This window comes from Canis lupus, chromosome 17 (assembly GCF_048164855.1).
Source record: "Canis lupus baileyi chromosome 17, mCanLup2.hap1, whole genome shotgun sequence".
Classification (NCBI taxonomy): Eukaryota; Metazoa; Chordata; class Mammalia; order Carnivora; family Canidae; genus Canis; species Canis lupus.
In genome coordinates this window covers 19,686,118-19,706,534 of record NC_132854.1, presented here as the reverse complement: position 1 = coordinate 19,706,534, position 20,417 = coordinate 19,686,118, and the positions used below count along the sequence as shown (strand labels likewise).

Genomic DNA, 20,417 nt, shown 5'->3' with positions numbered 1-20,417 from the left:
TGGAGGAAGAACACATACATCAGTAAGAATATATTGACCAACTTTACTACAATAATATGTAAAGAATCCTATACCTAAAAAAAGTGAAATTCACATATTTTTCCAGTGTATGTGGGATATTTATTGAAATAGATCTTAACCTGAGCCATAAACAAACATCAACTAATTTCCTAGTATTATCTTTAATCTTAATGTAATTAAGTTATAAATCAATAACAGATCTTTATAAAATCACAAAATATTAGGCCACTAAATAATACACTTCCAAATAACACATGGTCCAAAGAATAAATAAAAATAGAACTTATAAAGTATTTTAGCTGAGTGAAAATGTAAACAAAATATTTTAAAATATGTGGGATGTTGATGAAGCAATAGGGATACTTTGAGGATAATTAATTTATAGTGCTACATGCCTATACTAGAAAAACAGAAATGCCTTGTTAAGTCATTTACTTCAGCAACCACAACAAGAAACTAGAAAAGAAGTTAATATAAAATTCAAAGAAGAGGAAGGGAAAAAATAAAGATCTAAATAGAAATCCATAAACTAGAAAATAGGGGGAAAAAAATGAAACCAAGAGCTGATCTTTTGGGAAGATCAATGAAATTGATAAACATCTACCCAGATAGATGGGGGTGGGAGGAGGGAAGACAAAGAACAAGAGATTCAGGTATCAGGAATGAGAGATGATACTAGAAATTAAAATTCTTTTAAAACACCCCAAGGAATGCTCCTGATCTGGATGGCTTTACTAGTAGAGTAATATATTATTTAAGAAAGAAATAATACTAGTTCTTTAAAAAATTCTTCAAAAAATTGAGAGTGAATACTTCTTAATTCGTTCTATTAAGTTAGCAAGACCATAATATCAAAACAAGACAAAGACACTACAACAAAACAAAACAAAAAAAAGTACAAATATCCCTCATGAACCTAGGAGCCAAAGTTTTAAACAAAATTTTAGCAAGTTGACTCTATCTACTTATCAATCCATCTATCAATCTAAATACTCCATGACCTAGTGTGGTTTGTCCCATGGATGCAAGTTTAGTGTAGCATTTGAAAAGCAATCAATGCAATTCACCAAATTAACAAACTAAAAGACAGAGAAATAAAAGGCATCCAGAACATTAAGAAACATAATTGTCTTTATTTGCAGACAGCATGTCTGGCCATCTATATAGAAAACCCAATGAGATCTACATAAGGAGCTACTAGAACTATTAAGTGAATTCAGCAAGGTTGCAGAATAAAAGAGTAATGTACAAAAATAATTGTATTTTGTGTAATAGCAATGAACAATTGAAAATTGAGATAGAAATAATATTTACCATAGCATCAAAGTATAAAATAATTGGTAGTTAAGGATAAATTTGACAAAAGATGTGAAAAGCACAAAACACCAGTGACAAAAATTCAAGGAACTCTAAATAAATGGAAAACATCCAGTATATGTGACTCAGAAAAATTACAATTGTTAAAATGACAATACCACCCAAATTTATTTATAATTGGAACACAGTCCTTATCAGTATTCCACTATAATTTTTCAGAAGTTGATAAGCTGATTTTAAAATTCATACAAAAATGCAAAGGACCTAAAAGAGCCAAACTGATCTTTAAAAAGAACAAAGTTGAAGGGCTAACAGTACCTGATTTCAAGTTTCAGTTTAAGGATAGGAAAATAGACAATGGAACAGAATAAAGTATTGGGAAAACATACTGACTTACACAGACTATTGATTTTTGATAAAGGAGCAAAAGCAGTTTAAGGGAGAAAGTATAGCTCTTGCAGAAATTGTAAATTGTACTGGAAAAAACTGGATATTCATATATTTTTAAAAGAATGTTGTTCCTTACTTCACACCATATTAAAATAGTAACTCAAAATGAGTTATAGACACAAAGGCAAAACCTGAAACTATAGAATATCTAGAACAAAAGATAGGAGAAAATCTTTGTAACCTCAGACACAATAATTTATTAAATATAATACCAAAGCCACAGTCAAGCAAAAAAAAATGATAAATTTGCTTTACAAAATGTAAAACTTATACTCTTTGAAATATACTGCTAAAAGGAAAAATACAAGATATGGATTGTATAAAAAAGTATTTATAAATATCTGATAAAATACTTGTATCCAGAAAAGAACACATTTTCAAGATTCAACATGAAAACCAATTTTTTTAAAAACTGTTTGAACAGAGGCCTCATCAAATAAGGACCTGAAATAAGCATATAAAAGATACCCAACATTATTAATCATTAAAGGAAAGCAAATTAGAATCATAATATGATACTACTGCAGGCTTTTAGAATGGCTAAAAGCAAAAAGACTGACTACGAAGTGCTGACAAACATATGGAACAAATGGAACTCTTATACATTTTTTTGTGGGAATGTAAAATGGTGTAACCATTCTGGAACATGGTTGGGAAGCTTCTTAAAAAGGGAAGCATACATGGACTCCACGAGCCAGCAAATGCACTCTTAAGCATTTACCAAAGAGAAATGAAAGTATGTGTTTATATAAAGACTTGCACTGATACGTTCACAAGAGCTTTGTTACTACCTAAAACGAGATAACTCAAATATCCATCAACAAGTGAATAGATTCAGACAGTGAGGTATACGCATGGAAGGGAGAGCCCTCATCACTAGTCCCAGAACCGGTGAGGTTCATCCCTAGCTTGCTATTTCTTCTTTTTCTAAGTAGAACTGGATTCCCTCACCTGCTATGTATGTGCTACATGAGAAATCTCTACTATGATGCTTATATTGATTACAAATACGTGTGTAGCCTACTAATCCTCTAAATAGGAATGGGAAAACAACTTTCGTATTTGTATTCCCAACACGCAGCATAAGGCCTGGAGATTATAGGCGCTTGTATTAGTGAAGAATGAATTTGAAAAGGCCATTGTTCTCTCCTAAGCATGAGAACAAGTTGGATAAATTAGAAAATCAGATTTTATCTGAGAGCCGAGGATGCTAAGAGATCTAAATGATCTAAATTCAATAAAGAAAATGACAAGTCTTCCCTAGGAAGGAAATGGCCTGTGGCTGCCTCTTTCCCACTGAGTATCTTACTTCTGCATTCATTCCAAAATAACTCATGTATCTAGATGGTAACAGGGCTCTTTCTTTACACCTATTACCAAAAATTTTACTGAATACTCTTTTGTACCTATTCGCATTACTTCTGCATTATCAATCTATATGAAATAAAAAAAGAGAAGCATAAAATCAATAGCTAAATAAAAGCCTCCAAGTATAAACACTCTAAATCCTAACTCTTTGTAATAAAAATGCTAGATCTAGAGTTGACCTTGCAGATTAAACAGAATTTAAACATTGTTTTCCATGAAAGCATCAAATAGTTACCTTTATTGTAATAGAAAGCTTGCAAACCTCTTTGAAATGCAAATCTAAGGCTTAGATATTTCACAGAAGCTATAGTTTGGGATGTATATAACAAGGAGATACATGTTTCATAAATCCTGCAATAAAATGGTAATCGGTGAAGGAGCAACCTTAATGTCTTGCATATTTCAAAAGCTGAGCAAAACTTTTTGGTAAAGGAAATCAATAGAAAAGGATAGTAAAAAATTTAAGAAAGAGAAACCAAAGTCTGATTGGGGAACACATGTGAGTCATACCACAACTATGTTATTAGGCAACTTAACTACTTAGAAGCTTAGTAGGAAATTGGATAAAAGGATTATGCTATGTTTACAGGTACTATAATACATGCTATTACACTACGAAATCAGAGCTTTGCCAAATTACTTAGTGCACCGTAGCCATCGAATTCTTGAATTTATTTGTGCAATTATTAAATGTATGTGAGGTTTCTTTTAGTATGCCATCTGATAATAAAAGAGATATGGAACCTAAAAGAGTCTATTGACAAGCACTTTGCATACATATATTTATATAGTTATTTTCTAGGATCATAGTCTTCCTAGACTATAATTATAGTATAACCTATTTTATCTCACTTTACCTAGTTATTCCTGGAAGTAGAGGGCTTGATCAGCCAGATAAACACAGTTTGACTGGGAAGCAATGAAATATGAGCAAGTTTGCGTGCAAGAATTGGGACCAATGTTTGTTCGAAAGAACAAATTAATCTTAAAATCTTTTAAAAAGTGGGAATACTAGGAGTACTTATTTGATAGGGTTAGGTGAAGTTCAAATTTGGTATTATTTATAAAATACTTAGCTTAATGATAGCACATATTAGGCATTCGGTGTTTTTAATATTAATAAAATTAACAGACCAGTGATATTGAATCCTGAGTTGAAATTACAGTCTTAAAATGTACTCTAAAATAATATTAGAAATGATCACTGAAAGAAGGGCCTGTTGGATATTCTATAGTTTCTGATAATTTGGTTAATGATTAAACATTGAAATTGATTTTAACACGAACCAAATCTATTTTCTTCTAACATTGTGTTTGTTTTTGTTTATTTTGGTTTTTTTGTTTTTCTTCTAACATTGTTTTAATGAGGCTTTGATGGAAGGTCATTGGACAAATTGCATTCTTTCTGGCTTCACCACTGATTCAGGATCTTAAGGAAAAAAATTTAAATATTTATTTATTTATTTTAGAGAGACAGAGCATGTGAGCAAAGTGGAGTGGGGTGGAGGGGAGGGGCAAAGGGATTGGGGAGGTGCAGAGGAGAGGGAGAGAATCTTCAAGCAGACTCCTTGCTGAGCACAGAGCCCAAGGCAGGGCTCACTCTCATGACCCTGAGATCATGACCTGAGCTGAAATCAAGAGTTGGATGCTTAACTGACTGAGCCACCCAGGCAACCCCAAAAAGGAAAATCTTAAGTCCTTTCTATCTCTTAAATTCTATAGTTCTGAATTTCATGTGTAATAGACTACTTCATGAACAAGTTTAATTTTAAGTGACTAGAATATACTTCATAGGACATTTCTTGTAATTTCTAATATCAGCATCTTAATAATATTTTGCTAATGAAGGATTTTCCAATATCACTAGGAGTCATTTATGTAGGGTAAAATAATTTGGGGAAAGTTTGCCAATTATGATAATTAAATAATAATTGCTAACATTTACTGAGTACAGCTGATTTACCAAACACACTATTAAGGACTTTAATTACTTTCTTTAATACTTCTATAAATCCTGCCAGTAAGCATCCATAGTTTTTCTTCATTTGACCAGATTTTTAGAAGGTTAGATAATATAGTTCCATGGATTGGAAATGAACCATGCATGTTATTTTGTTTGTTTGTTTTTGTTTATTTGTTTGTTTTTAATTTTTATTTATGATAGTCACAGAGAGAGAGAGAGAGAGAGAGAGAGGCAGAGACATAGGCAGAGGGAGAAGCAGGCCCCATGCACCGGAGCCCGACGTGGGATTCAATCCCCGGTCTCCAGGATCGCGCCCTGGGCCAAAGGCAGGCGCCAAACCACTGTGCCACCCAGGGATCCCTGTTTGTTTTTTAAAGATTTTATTTATTTGTTCATGATAGAGAGAGAGGCAGAGACACAGGCAGAGGGAGAAGCAGGCTCCATGCCGGGAGCCCGACGCGGGACTCGATCCCAGGACTCCAGGATCGTGCCCTGGGCCAAAAGGCAGGCGCTAAACCACTGAACCACCTAGGGATCCCCTGGACCATCCATGTTTAAATAATAATGATAAATATGAGGATGATGAGTTGATGTTTAGAAAGAAAGACTGTTACCTTGAGGTTGAAAGCAAACTTGAGGTCAGGGAAAGAAAGAGCTTCCAGGGTATAGCGTTTAGTCTGTCCAGCCTATTTGCTGTCCAGCCTAAAGGGTGGCTGAAGTCAGAGGTTAGGGGTCTCCAGTGGGAGTTCTTGTCTTCCTTCAGTGGTATTAACAGAGCATGAGCAGATTAAACAGATGGTAAATGGTTAATGTGATTACACTGACCAGATGGAACTAGATGATAAATTTGAAACAGTTTGAGAAAGAAGGCAGTATGGATTTAAGTACATAGACCAACAAATCACCAGAGAACATAAAAGCAGCTGTAACAAAAGAAGGGAAAGATCTATGAAGAACAGCACTGATTTTACTTACTGAAGCATTAGATAACTAAAGACTTTACCAGAAAAAAAATGCATTAAAGATTTATAAAAATAATAAAATAATATAAAATGATAATATATGTATCTTGATAGTTGGTCTTTATTTGAAAGAATGACCTTATATCCCCTGTTAAATCTTTTAAAAAGCATTATTCCTTCTTAAAAATCTGAAACAAAACAAAACAAATCTAAAACATAATATCTCTGTAGTCATATATATCATTTATATTTTTACATAACTGAGAAATTTAACATTGGGTATACACTATTTTAATTATTGTAAACAAAACAATTTAAAAGCTATGAAAGATGTCAGCATGACTTGATAATTTTAAAAGGCTTTAAGATATAGTCTTAAACAATCAAAATAGTAAGAAATTTAAAATTTTATTAAAATAACAAAGTAATACAAAGAATTGTATTTTTCAACTATTATCATAAGTGACAAAAAAAAGTGATGACCACTATAAACTTTTTTTTTTTTTGGCATTCATGTTTGGAATTCCTGACTAAAACAAAAACAAAAACAAAAACAAAAACAAAAACAAAAACAAAACAAAACAAAACAAAAACATGTAAAGCATAAAAAAGAGGTAAAAAAATTGGAAAAGGTTAAATAAATTTTTCATGACTTGAGAATATGTGGTTACTTTAGACAAGATAATATAACAAGAAAACTCAAGATGACAAATTTAATATATTTTTAGAGAAATTTTCTTTTACCTAGAGGTAGAAGATTCTTTTTTTTAAAATTTTTTTAAATTTATTTTTGATAGGCACACACAGAGAGAGAGGCAGAGACACAGGCAGAGGGAGAGGCAGGCTCCATGCACCGGGAGCCCAACGTGGGATTCGATCCCGGGTCTCCAGGATCGCACCCTGGGCCAAAGGCAGGCGCCAAACCGCTGCACCACCCAGGGATCCCGAGGTAGAAGATTCTGATACTAGTGGGTTTTTTTCAAGGCTTGGTATCATTAAGCGTTACGAATTCAGAAATCTTAATTTTAATTCCATATGGATATTAAATATCTACCTCCCATTATTTCAAATGGGGTTAGTTCTGACATTTTAAAAAGGATTACTCCTTTTGTGTGGAATATCATGTGCAACTCAGAGTGTTTACCAGTTCTTCCAGGTCAATACTAAATGCCCACACCAACCTCAAGCACTGAACTTTCAAGAAAGCCTTGCATACTTCTAAACCACCTGTGCAGAGTGGGATGTGGAGAGAAAAGGGCAGAAGAGAAGATATCATGCTCTGTTGATAAACACCTATCTGAAAGAAGCATTTCTGTTCAATAATAGTCCTTTATTGAATATGCTATATATATCTTACATTCTCAAGACATTGTAAGTGGCTCTAATAAATGCTTTCAAGTACATGAATTCTAAGGTATTTTCTATGAAAGGAGAACATTATGTAAATGTGCCTTAATATAAGAGAGATGATCTTGGAGAATAACTAAGAAAAAGGCTTCTGGGGCACCTCAGTGGCTCAGGTCATGATCTCAGGGTCCTGGGATCCAGTCTTGTGTCAGGTTCCCAGATTAGCAGGGAGTCTGCTTGATCCTCTTTCCCCAACCCCCCCAGTTCATGTTCTCTCTCTCTCTCACTCTCTCCAATAAATAATCTTAAAAAAAAAAAGAAAAAGATTTCTATCCCAGTCTAAATTTATATGTCTATTTTAATATTAAGCCTGTTTCTATTAATAGAAATAGTTCCTAAAATATTTGTTATACATCATAATCAGAAAAAGATAAATACGCCAAGATATATAAATCATTTAATAAATTAAAGTTCATATTAGTAATGGAATAAAATTTAATCAGAAATATATAATGGGTAGTTATTATGATAAGAAATATAAAGAACTTTTGAAAATTATAACTACCAGGCACTGATATATTATATATAAATTATATATAAAATATATGTGCACATATATATGTGTATATATGTATATTATACATACATAATCACACGTTATATATAACACATATGTATATGTATTTTTTATCTTATTTAGTTATCATAACTTCCGTGAATTTAGATACCATCTGTTTCACAAGTGAAGAATTTGTAGCTATAAGAAATGTATAACATTTCAAAAATCACTCTTAATATTTAACAGGAATGACATTTTAAAATTTATTTATTTATTTGCGAGAGCATGCACAAGCAGGGGGAGATGCAGATCTCGAGGGAGAAGAGGAGGGAGAGAATATCAAGCAGCTTCCCTGCTGATCACAGAGCCAATATGGGGCTGGATCTCAGGACCCTAAGTTCTTGTCCTGAGCAGAAATCAAGTCAGACACTTAACCAACTGAGCCACTTAGGTGCCCCTAGAAATAACATTTTAATATAAATTGACCTAATACCAATACAGGCCAATACAATGAATCATACAGCCATTTTAGATAGCACCCCATATCAGTCTGAATATTTGAAACATAATATTGGGGGAAAAGAGTAATATAGAATTATGTTAAATGTATGTATAATGTTGTGATTGTGGGTACCCTTGCATATAATAGATTTATATAAACAAGAAAATATTTGAATATGAAAAAATGTTCACCATATTTTTTTAGGTGAGAATGGCCCTAAGTTTCTATGTTATTTTTGTGTTTGTTATATTTCCTGAAGTCAATTATACTCAATAATACTTACAAACTCTCTGAAAAATAGATGCTAATAAATTGATTTTGTTTGTTAATTTAATGGTTATTAAAGAGGAAGAATAGATTTTTCCAGAAAAAGACCATTCAGTATTTTAAAATATTTATTATGAATATGATAAATATGATGATTAATTAGATGATCAGATAGACTATTTAAACTTTAAAAATATTTTTGAATGCTCAAAAATAATTCAATCACAACTCAAAAAGATGGATAAAAATAAAAACTCTTTATCTCTGGGTAAAGTGACCAGAAGAATACTGGTTATCTTATCTGGTGTGGCGGAAAAATATTAATTTAACAACTGATACCAGAGTACTTTTAAGAAGTAGACCATATTTGTTTATGAAACTAATAAAATAAGACTTTGGGAAGATAGAACTTTCAATGTCAAGGTCATGGATAGAATATACTCAAGTCAACACTAAATGTCTTAGTAGAGTAATAAGAGCTCAAAAGGAATATAGAGAAACAGTAGTATTGAGAGAGAAGTGAAAAGGTGAACCAACTTGCTGAGTGGGCTGAAGCTTAAGGTACTAAGAGTGAAAGAAAGAAAAGGAGTATAAAATCATTTTTCATTTATATCATTATTATGTATCATTATTCATTTATTCATGTATTTATTCAAAAGTATATTTTTTGCCAAGGATTATGATAAGTGAGTGAAATTTACAAGGTACTCTAATGGGTCATACCTTGTGTCAGTGGTGGGAGAAAAGGGTTGGCAATAATGAAGTAGGCACATAGATTAAAATATGTATCTGGGATAAGACAAGTGATATGAAATAATGAATAAAAGCCATCTTATATTGAGTAGATGGAAAGCAGAGCCTTCAGTAGAGTAAACAGGAAAGATCTGAGTTGATAATATTTGGGAAAGCTAAAGTGATGAGAAGTGAAACTCTCTGGGAGAAGAAAATCCTAAGTCCTGTGTTTGTAAAGTCTTTTGTTTTTGTTTTGTTTTGTTTTGTTTGTTTGTTTTTGCTTTTTTTTTTTTTAATATTTTGGAGAACTTCAGCAACTATAAGGCTCTGTGGGGAGATTTTATAAAGATACAGCTAGAGAGATAGCTAGCAGCATTACCTCCAGTAGTAATGACTTTGAATTTTACTACACATGCAAATGGAAGAAAATGAGAGTTTTTGTCAAATAGAGTGGCTTTAACCCATCTCTACTGATCTCAATCTCAAAAAAAGGACTTAATAATATCTATGTTTTGTGAGTTGTTTCGTGGTGGGGTGGGTGGGAATTGCTGACCATCAAGAAGAGGCTGTGTAACCCATTTGGCTCTACTCAAAGACTAAAATAAAATTAGTTTTGTAAGATAGAAAAGGAAGGAGAAAGAACAATACAAGTTAGAAATTTTACTCAGAGCTATTTTGAACTTTTGTTTTCATATTTCTTAGATTTGTGGGGTTCAATTTGACAGATGACATATGCAATACAATGAATATCTTGGTTTTTCTTCTGTTTAAAGGTGCTAGAGATGAGGTGAAGACACAAATGCAAAGTACAAACAAAAAGCTGCTTTAAATTTCTTATGATTATGAATTTTAAGAAAGGAGCCAAAATGTGAAATTAACTAATTCCTTGTACTTAAGAGTTTTAGGACTTGACAGCAAGGAAGCTAACTGGCATCTTTTCATCATGTAAATAACATTGATGATGTTTCAAAGATAGAGGCAAGGATATTCACACTAAGTCTTGTCTTCCATTTGGAGGACAGTTTCAATTATGATACATTTGGGTGCAAGTAACAGAATACCAAATCACAGTGTCTTTAATATTAAGATACATATCCCAGAAAGCAAACAATCTGGAAATAGGTGGTACTGTGAGTGATTACATAAGTCAAAAATCACATAAAAAAACAAGCTCTACCATCTTTCCATCTGCATTTTCAACATGTTACTTCTTTCTTCTTACTCACAAGATAGCTGCCATAGCTCTAGTGAACATATTCTCATAGATCCATTCAGAAAGAAGATAGCCCAAGGAATTTTTCTCTATCTCTATTTTTATCAAGAAACAAAATGTTTTCAAGGCATCATGGGCTGCCCCTTACCTCTCTGCTTGAGTAGAACTGAGTGGCAGGATTTCTAGTGCTCCAACCAGAGGCAAAATGGTAACATTTTGCTATGACTTGCTCAGATACTTCCCTGGGGCATGTCATTTTAGCACCTAAGAAAAATTAGAAGTTGGTGAGGAAGGACAGGAAAGCAACTAACAGTGTCTGCCACAGTAAGTAAGAAAATAGCTATATATGAAACAAGAAATTATCTTTTTGCAGAAGGTAAAATCTGATTCCCCAAAGAAAGATTGGGAGACAATTTTCAATAAAGATGACTATCTAATTGAACATAACGTAAAGGGAGAAAACCACAATTATTGCTCTCTTCAGGGAAGAAAGCAATAAGGACATTAAGACCATTCATAGGATATAATCACTGGGAAATTTCTTGGGCAGATCACTGTAATATTTTGATATGTTCATGAAAATCAGGATTTTTGTCATATATTTTATGATTAGACAGGATTGATAAGACAGCTTTTTATGAAGAACAAACCAAAAGAACAGGAAAGTAATAGCAAGACATCAGAAAAACAATGTAATTCAAAAGAGACAACAATATTAGAATGGTTAAGACCCATAATGCTGACAATATCAAATGCTGGCTAAAAGGTAGAGCAGCAGGAACTCATTCACTGCTGGTGGGAATTCAAAATATGATAGCCACTTTGAAAGATAGCTTCATAATTTCTTATAAACAAACTATTATCATATCAGCAATTGTGCTCCTTGGTATTATCCAAATGAGTAAAAACTTGTGTCTATATGAAAACCTGCACATAGATACATAGCAGTTTATTCCTAATTGCCAAAGCTTAGAAGCCACTAGGACGTCCTTCAGTAGGTAAATAGAAAAAAAATGTGATACATCAGTACAGTGTAATATTATTCAATGTTAGAGAAATGAATTATTGAACCATGAAAAGTCATGGGGGAAATTTAAATGCATAGCACTAAGTGAAAGAAGGCAATCAGAAAAATCTACTTACTGGATCATTCCAACTACATGACATTCTAGAAAAGGCAAAACTATGGAGACAGTAAATACACTAGTGGTTATCAGCAGTTTGTGTGCAGAGAGAAATGAATAGGTAAAGAATAGGGTATTTTTAGGGGAGTAGAATTATTTTCTATGATACTATAATAGGGGTTTTCTTTGATACTATAATAGGGGATACATGTCATAATTGACTTGTCCAAAAAAAAAAAAAAAAAAAAACATAGAACATGCAACACCAAGAGTGAATTCTAAGGTAAACTTTGGACTTTGGGTGATGATGATATGTTAATACAGGTATATCAATCAACTATGACAAACGTACCACGCTGGTGAGTGTATGCAGGCAGAAGATATGTTGAACTCCCTGCTTTCCATTTGATTTTGCTGTTAACTTAAAACTGCTTAAAAAATAGAAAAGTTTCACATTTTAAATTTTATGGGAATACACTTTAAAGGCATTACTCTTCAAAACTATTTCAAAATATATGCTGGCTTAAGCTAAGAATTTGGAGCATTTATACATTTAATAGTATGAGGTAGAAACTAAATGTATATATTAGAAATATCACTATTTAACACAATTATTCAATGATGAAAATTAAAAAGCTTTGTAATCCACCAACTTTAGAAATTTATGCAATCTACTATTAAAGTTAAATTAGTATTATTAACCAAAATAATGTATTGAGAATCTGATAAAATCAATGAAATAAAATAAAATATCATAGCAAGTTATTTCTATAATAACCCAAAACTTAAATGGTTGTGTCATTATATGAGTGTATGTACATGAGCTTATGTGTCTATGTATATACATACATAAAGATTACGGAACAAATCAGGTTCTTAGAAACCAAGTCTGACTTTTGCTGTTATTTCAAAAATGGAATCAATGGAAAGTTATTATTCAGTTTATAAAATCAATGAGAAGAACATTAAGCCAAGTTTGGGAAATATATAAGAATGAGGGTCATATCTCAGAGGAATTAGGATATAAAGAAGTAACTATGCTTCAGAAGTGTGCCTTTTGCACTCTGGTACTTGACACTGCCACTAACATAAATTCCAAATAATCCAATTTTATGCGTGTGTGCCTGTGCCACTTGCTCTAGATTTAAAATGCTGAATAAGAATCCAAATGGAAATAATTGAAGAATGACATTTTAACCCCCAGATTAGTTGAAGAGAATTGTACCAAAAAAAAAAAAAAAAAAAAGATATATTAGAGGTGACACATCATAATAAATTAGAACAAGGGAGTATAGACCAAGAGTCTAATTTCATAGCGTGATTCTCATCAGTTTAAAGTCTTCTGACATATATTACAATGAGAGATTTCAATAAAACTTCCTTCTTTAAAAAAGAATGAGAAGTAGCTATGGTTCATAGTTTATTATATTGAATAATCAACAATACAGACAAGAATATTTCAAATTCAAAATATTATTTTAAAACTAGAAGTACAAACTTCTGCATGGCCTATTCTACCAGAGTCAATATGTTTGAGGACTTCTAGGGCAACTTGGAGTTGCCACAGGAGTCTCAAAGTCATTGGATTGAGGAGCAGAGGGAGCAGGATTCCAGACATCTGTTTTAATTAGAATAGTTCTTTTACATTTTTAGACATTGGAAGTCTCCAGAAAATGATTTTTACAAAAGGATTTTCAGGCCCCAAATTTTGAAAGTCAGTGATGTATAAAATGACACCTTCTAACTAAACTCTTTATCAAAAAATATTTTATTTATCTATTTGACAGAGGGAGAGAGAGAGAACACAAGCAGAGGGAGTAGCAACTAGAGGCAGAGGGAGAAGCAGGGCCCCCTATCAAGTGGGGAGCTCAATGTGGGACTCGATCCCAGGACCCCAGGATCACGACTCAAGCCAAAGGCAGATGCTTAACCAACTGAGCCACTCAGGCACCCCTCTAACTAAACTCTGAAGAAACAATTGTGTGTATAAATATATTTTCTTCTTGAAGGAAAATGATCCTTTTTTTTCTCATATGAGCTACTATTGAGCAAGTGCTTATTATGGAACAGATATTTTGCTAGCACTTTCCGTAAGCTATTTAATTGAAATAGAGTTTATTCCTTTTAAAGATAGAAATATATACACACACATACAGACAGAGGGAGAGAGGGACAGAGAGATTGTGAGTCACTTAAAAATTCAATTTAAAAAAAACAAAATTCAGTTTTGTGTTTAGAACCTCATGGGATGTTTTGTTTTTGCCAGTTAATTTTTCTCCAGCCAAACATTCTGGTCTATACTAATCCATAAAAGCCTTGCCACAGTTGGGTTGAAACAGCAGGAGCCTCAATAGACTAGTGGGACCAATATATATTCCCCTACTGTGTTTATACAGGTGAAGTCCCTCATCATAGGACTTGGTCAGCAAGTCTATGTTTTCTTAAAAAAAAGTGTACTTGAATGCTTCATAGTATCTAAGTAGATATTATAATACTAAAAACCCCACATTTACTCCAGCCAAGATAAAAAAAACAAATGTTCACAGTAATCCCCTTATTGGCAACAAATTGCTATCACTTCCCCTTAATAGTTGTGAATTACTCATATCTAGTCTCATTTTCTCACCAAAAGAAATTAAAATGTATATAGAGTGTAAAGAATGTCCTCTTATTTCATGTTTTCTTTCCATGAAAGCTCTATAACCCGCCACAATCTTGATGTTGGTTTCCCAAAGTCTACATTTCTTCTCACTTTAAACCCTGGCATCGATTCTTTTTGGTTTAATCGTTGCTTTCTTCTTTGCCTCATTCCTGATTCCAGATAATAACAAATGCCTGACCCACTCTTTTATCTTTTGTGTGATAGCCCTGTTCATAGTTATAATGAAAAGGTTTCTAACTTTCCCAATTGCTGTCTGTGATCTGACTCTTAATTCCAATCCCTTATGCTTAAATAAAATTTAAAATATTTATCATATATTTTTTCACATAAGAAAATCTGCTTTCTCTCTTGCTTTTAGCTTGTCAGAGTTGGCAGACCTATAGAATCATGAGCACCTTTTGATTATCACCTTTCATCTTTCCTCTGTCTTGTACTCTGGGACACGATCATAATAGCTAGAGATGCAGAAGCCATTTTACAAGAATGAGGATGAACACTGCACATGAAGATGGAATAGAAGGCTAAAGAAGGTAGGGTCACTGAGGACATAATGAAACTGCCATATCTTGTCTGAATAGTCTTCCCTTATGCTACTTACGTGAAGAAAGAAATTTCTATTTGATGAAGTCAAATTACTTGTTCACATAGCTTTAATGTAATTCTAGCTGATATGGCTACTATAGATATTTACTGAATTATACACAGAATTAAAAATTGAGATGAAGAAACAGATATGTGAAATGAAATAAGTTTACATTTATTCTTATTCCTACATTGACACAAATTGCTACAAACTTTCCAAACGAAAAAATGCATAGATATTCAGTATTAGATATATTAATAAAATTTTATTTAATGAATTTTTAAAACACATATCAAAATTGATTTTATATGAATTAGATGAACACATAAATGTGTTTTTCCAAGACAAAATTCATCAATATCATTCATTTAGTGAAGATAGGATATGAAAAATACTTCTCCATGTTCATTAAGTCTATATTCAACTTAAAGCAGCTCCCCTGGATTACTGGTAATGATCCAACTTGCTTATTCATCCCTTGTGGAGAAAAAAAAAGATTTTAACATTTTATATAATACATATTTATGTGGGCTTTTAACATAGCGTTAGTTCTGTAAGGATCACCTAACTGGAAATTTTGAAATTTTTCTATGAATACTGTGGAAAACACAGATCCTCTATGAGAGGAGGGAAATACAAAGCAGTGTTTTTTTCTGCTAAAGAAGTCAAACAGGATTTGTACAGTTCATTTATACAACTCGTCAGTTCTTAGGTTGCCGAAGATAAGAGGACAAATACAATAATGTCTTTTAAAACTGTTTAAATTGTCACACTGTTGTGAGTCCTCCAATTAAAAACTGCACATACAAGGCTTGCAGAGAAAGACTTTTGCTCCTGCTCTGTGGCTCTGCATCTTGGGAGCGCAGCAGCTGAAATGTGATCCTGGTGGCGCACAGAGGGCAAGCAGTCACTGCATTCAGAGACAGCCACTCCGGACTGGTTGGTGGCAGGTGCAACAAGCAAGAGAACTTGCTTAAGAGGCTTTTCTTAGGCTGCCGCAAGACCAGGGGATCTCCGTGGCTGCTGCCAGCATCTTAAAGGTTTATAAGGAGAGGCCTTAACTGATTCTACAGTAGATACGTGTCCAGAGGGCCTCACACGGTCCAGAGCAACACATGGTCTCTCAAGGCTGCATCCTTGAAACTGCTCCCACCTCTGGAATGGTTGTCTGAAAGCACATTCCAAGGGGAGGGCAAGAGGAGCCTCCAATTGCCCAGATGGGCTTACAGGTCAACTGGTGGTCACGTCCTCTCAGTGACCTCCTTCAACATGCTTACTGAATAAAAATCATTACAAGAAAAAAATTCGTAACCCTGAATATGTATAGTATAAATACTAAATGAGACCTTGGCCATACCTACTTTTTCCTCCCAAGGAGGTGTTTGTTTATTAGGCACAGTTTAGGAATATACATTTTATTTAACACCATTTTTTTAACCATTAAAAATGAAAAAGCCTGAATAATATTTGAAATTGTCAAAGTGCTTATGACTATAGTATTTTTTTCACTATCAGATTACTTATCAAATATAATCATAATTTATACTTCCATAATGAAGTTTAGTCACAGTTAAGCACACACAAATATAGTCACACTATGAATATCATCATTTTTCTTGTGAAGTGTGGATCCTAATTCGTCAGTGTGATGCTAAGATTTGGGGGACCAGAAATGGCATCTTATTCTTGTCAGTTGGTGATATTTAATATTACTCAATGAGTTTACAATTTAATCAAAAGTTTATTTTAGAATTAGACTAATTCTTTTGTACTGATTTTTTTATAATTGTTTTAACATGGTAAAATACATATAATCTAAAATTTACCATTTTAACCATTTTTATAGGTAGTATTTTTATTACATTGTCAGCTGATTCAAATACATTGTTGTAAACAAAAAAGTGAGAAAAGGACATAAAAGAAATAATTAGTAAATAAGCACGGAGAAGTATTTCACATCTTATTTGATAATGAATGTGATGTACATTTATAATTCAGTAGGCACAGAGGATAGATAATTAAAATAACCAATGCAGGTGATAATATATTGTTACTAGCACTTCATTTTCTCAAGGCAATAGAGACTAAAACAGTACTTTGTCATATAATTTATGAAAGGTACCTTAAGTTTATATTCCTTGATTCAATTATTGCATATATGTATATCTAAGGAAATGATCCTATTATGCACAGCAATTCACTGAAGCTTTATCAAACTAACAGAAAAAAAAGAAGTCTCACAAAAGGACCTACAAAATATTCATTAGTAGGATATTCAGCAGCTATTTCTAATGAAGTATGTTCATATAATGTTAATTTGAAACTTGGACAGAATTAAGTGTGGATAAAACTACCTAAGAAGCATGTACAACAGGGATGGCAAAAAAAAAAAAAAAAAAGTAGACAGCAGTGTCAGGGTAAGAACATCAAGGTCCTGTGCTTTTACTTTTAAATTTTTTTCTGCAATGTGTTTATCATGGGAAATGTACAATTTAGTGATATTAAATGCATTCATAGTGTTGTGCTACCATCACCACCATCTAACTCCAGAACTCTTTTCAACTTGTAAAATGGAAACACTGTACCTACTAAACAATAATTCTGCAGTCTCCCTTTTCCCCAGCCCCAGTAACTACCATTCTACTTTCTAGCTATATAATTTTGGCTACTCTAGGTATTGCATATAAGTACCTAGAATCATACAATCATACAATAGCTGTTTTTTGTGACTGCCTTTATTCACTTAGCATAATGTCCATAAGTTTTATCCATGTTGTAGCATTTGTCAGAATCTCTGACCTTCTTAAAGCTGAATAATATTCCATTATGTGTATGCAGATTTTATATGTACATATATTTTGCTTATCCATTCATCCATCAAGGGATACTTGATCTGCCTCCACATTCTAGCTCTTGTGAATAATGCTGTTACATATATGAGCATACGAATATCTCCTTGAGACCTTGCTTTCAATTACTTTAGGTATATATACCTAGAAGTGTAACTGCTAGATCACATGGTAATTCTATTTTTAATTTTTGAGAAAATTTCATATTGTTTTCCCAGCTGTACCATTTTATATTCCCATCAGCCGTGCACAAGTATTTCAGTTCCTCCCCACCTTCACCAACACTTGTTATTTTGATGATGGCCATCCTAATGAATGTGCACTGCTTTGTCCTTATTCTTAATTCAAACAATCACTATGTGAGTTAATATTTTTTAAAAAAATGAAAAATTTGCTTTATATAGAGAATTATATGTAACACTAAAAGGACTTTCATAAGTAACAAAAATAATTATATTGTTGTATTCATTCCTTTTCCTCTGTTGGCATAAATGACCACAAATTTTCCAAGGTATTCTCACAAACATTATTTTTTTTTTAAGATTTTATTTATTCATTCATGAGAGACACAGAGAGATAGAGAGGCAGAGACACAGGCTGAGGGAGAAGCAAGAAGCAGGCTCCATGCAAAGAGCCTGATGCAGGACTCGATCCCAGATCCCGGGATCATGCCCAGAGCCAAAGGCTCAATCGCTGAACCACCCAGGCATCCCTCTCACACACATTCAACATTAGATGTAATACAGAAATAATACTTTCAATTAGTTATTTTTCAGTCCATTAAAGCTCAATATATTAATTATATTGAAATGTCCCCAGGTAAAAAAAAAAAAAAAAAAAAAAGTACTTAGAAAAATAGCATGTTATGTATGAATTAAGCAAACTTCAAGAAGAAAATACTTAATTTAAACCTCTGTGAACTATGTGTTCTTTTGATTGAATAGGTGATGTGAAATGCTAAAGAAATGCTTATTAAGAAAAAGATCAAATCCTTGGCTTATGCTATCAATAAGCCCAGAAACAACGTAACAGAGGATGTAGTAAAAGATGAAAGCAGTGCTATTTTTACTAATATTCTATCATAGAAAGTTTAGGTCACTAGTAACAGTATATAATAAAAGAATAAAACGATGCTGAGTTTTCACTGATATATTTTCTGTCATAGGAAGTTTAGACTATTGTTTTTCCAACACCTCAAGTGGGAAAATAAATACCTTCTAGGCAAATAAAAAGTTTCTGTAGGCCAAGGTAATTTAGTATCTGCTCTGGCAGATGACATATGCAATTTTTCATCCTCTCTGAGACCACCTGAACAGCTGTCCTTGTGTGCTTAAATAGTTATTAAAATACCACTTTGGAAGTGTTTACCTGAAGGCTATAGAAAAAGTGAGATGTCTTCTCAATTCTGGAGAAATTCAATTTAATAAAGTTGATTTTAAGCTCTATTACACCTCGACTCTATTTTCTCCATGGTCGTTTCAGATGGAAGGAATGAATGTCTCTGTTGGAAAACAGATCTGTGGTGTCAAAAGATAGTATTTGGATTCCTGTCATCATAACTGTGAAAATAATTCATGGGTAATCTGCAAAACCATCCTAAAAAAAACCCCACAAATACAAAGACTCTTTAGAAAGGGGAGATAACATAAAAATACATCTAGATTCTTGATAATATTTCAACAAAAGTAATTTCTGTTCCTTGAATATATTAGATGTTCTCCTGCTTTTTCTCTGCCTGGAGCAGTTTTCATTTAGAAATTCAAGTGCAAATCAGATTTGTTCTAATCACAGTATATGAGGCCTCTCTTACCCTACTCCCAACGCCAACATCCTTAATCCTTCTTAAGTGGTTCCATTTTTTCTTTTACCTGTAACATTTCTTTCCTTTTAATGAAATGGATGATTTACTTGCATGTTTTATTGTCTGATCTTTTACTATACTATGTAAGTTCCATAATGGCAGGTGTTTAATAAAATCTGTGGAGTTAATGAGTGAATGAATGAATAATTAGTAAATCAGGAAGTGTTTAATTAGTATATAGTATGTGCAGGTCCTGTTCAGGGCCCTAGAGGTAGACATTTTCTCTGTTTTCATGCAGAAATCCTTCTGGTGGCAAATACAGCCATTAGATAAGTTATTTTGAATGTGATCAATAAACTTAAAGCACAATGAGGAGTTATTAAAGAATATAATATCATATCAGTTGAGGTTTCAGAGTTCAACTAAGGAATTGCACTAAAATTCTATTTTTATTGATTAATAACAATTCCCAAGTTTAAGCAAAGCCTTTTGTTTTTAAAAATTATCTGAGTCACCATGTATATTGACCTAATGTTGTTTTCATACTGTAATCCACATCTTTTTTTTTTTTTTTTCAATTCATGAGAGACACACAGAGAGAGAGAGAGAGGGAGGGAGGAAGGCAGAGACACAGGCAGAGGGAGAAGCAGGCTCCATGCAGGGAGCTTGATGTGGAAACTCCATCCTGGGACTCCAG

At 33.0% G+C, this 20,417-nt stretch overlaps 1 long non-coding RNA gene across 3 annotated transcripts in view; it reads right to left on the bottom strand.

Moving 5' to 3' along the window:
* The window catches only part of LOC140607949 (uncharacterized), a 124,091-nt gene that overhangs the window by 82,003 nt on the left and 21,671 nt on the right, over positions 1–20,417 (bottom strand). Inside the window, exons 2-4 of one of the 3 annotated variants that reach the window (XR_012009872.1) lie at positions 19,288–19,420; positions 12,178–12,256; positions 10,850–10,965 (exon numbers count right to left, since the gene is read on the bottom strand). This is a non-coding gene — a long non-coding RNA (uncharacterized lncRNA). Of the gene's footprint in view, positions 1–10,849; positions 10,966–12,177; positions 12,257–15,315; positions 15,548–19,287; positions 19,421–20,417 lie in introns of those variants that run through there. The other 2 variants (XR_012009873.1, XR_012009871.1) reach the window with 2 other exon arrangements.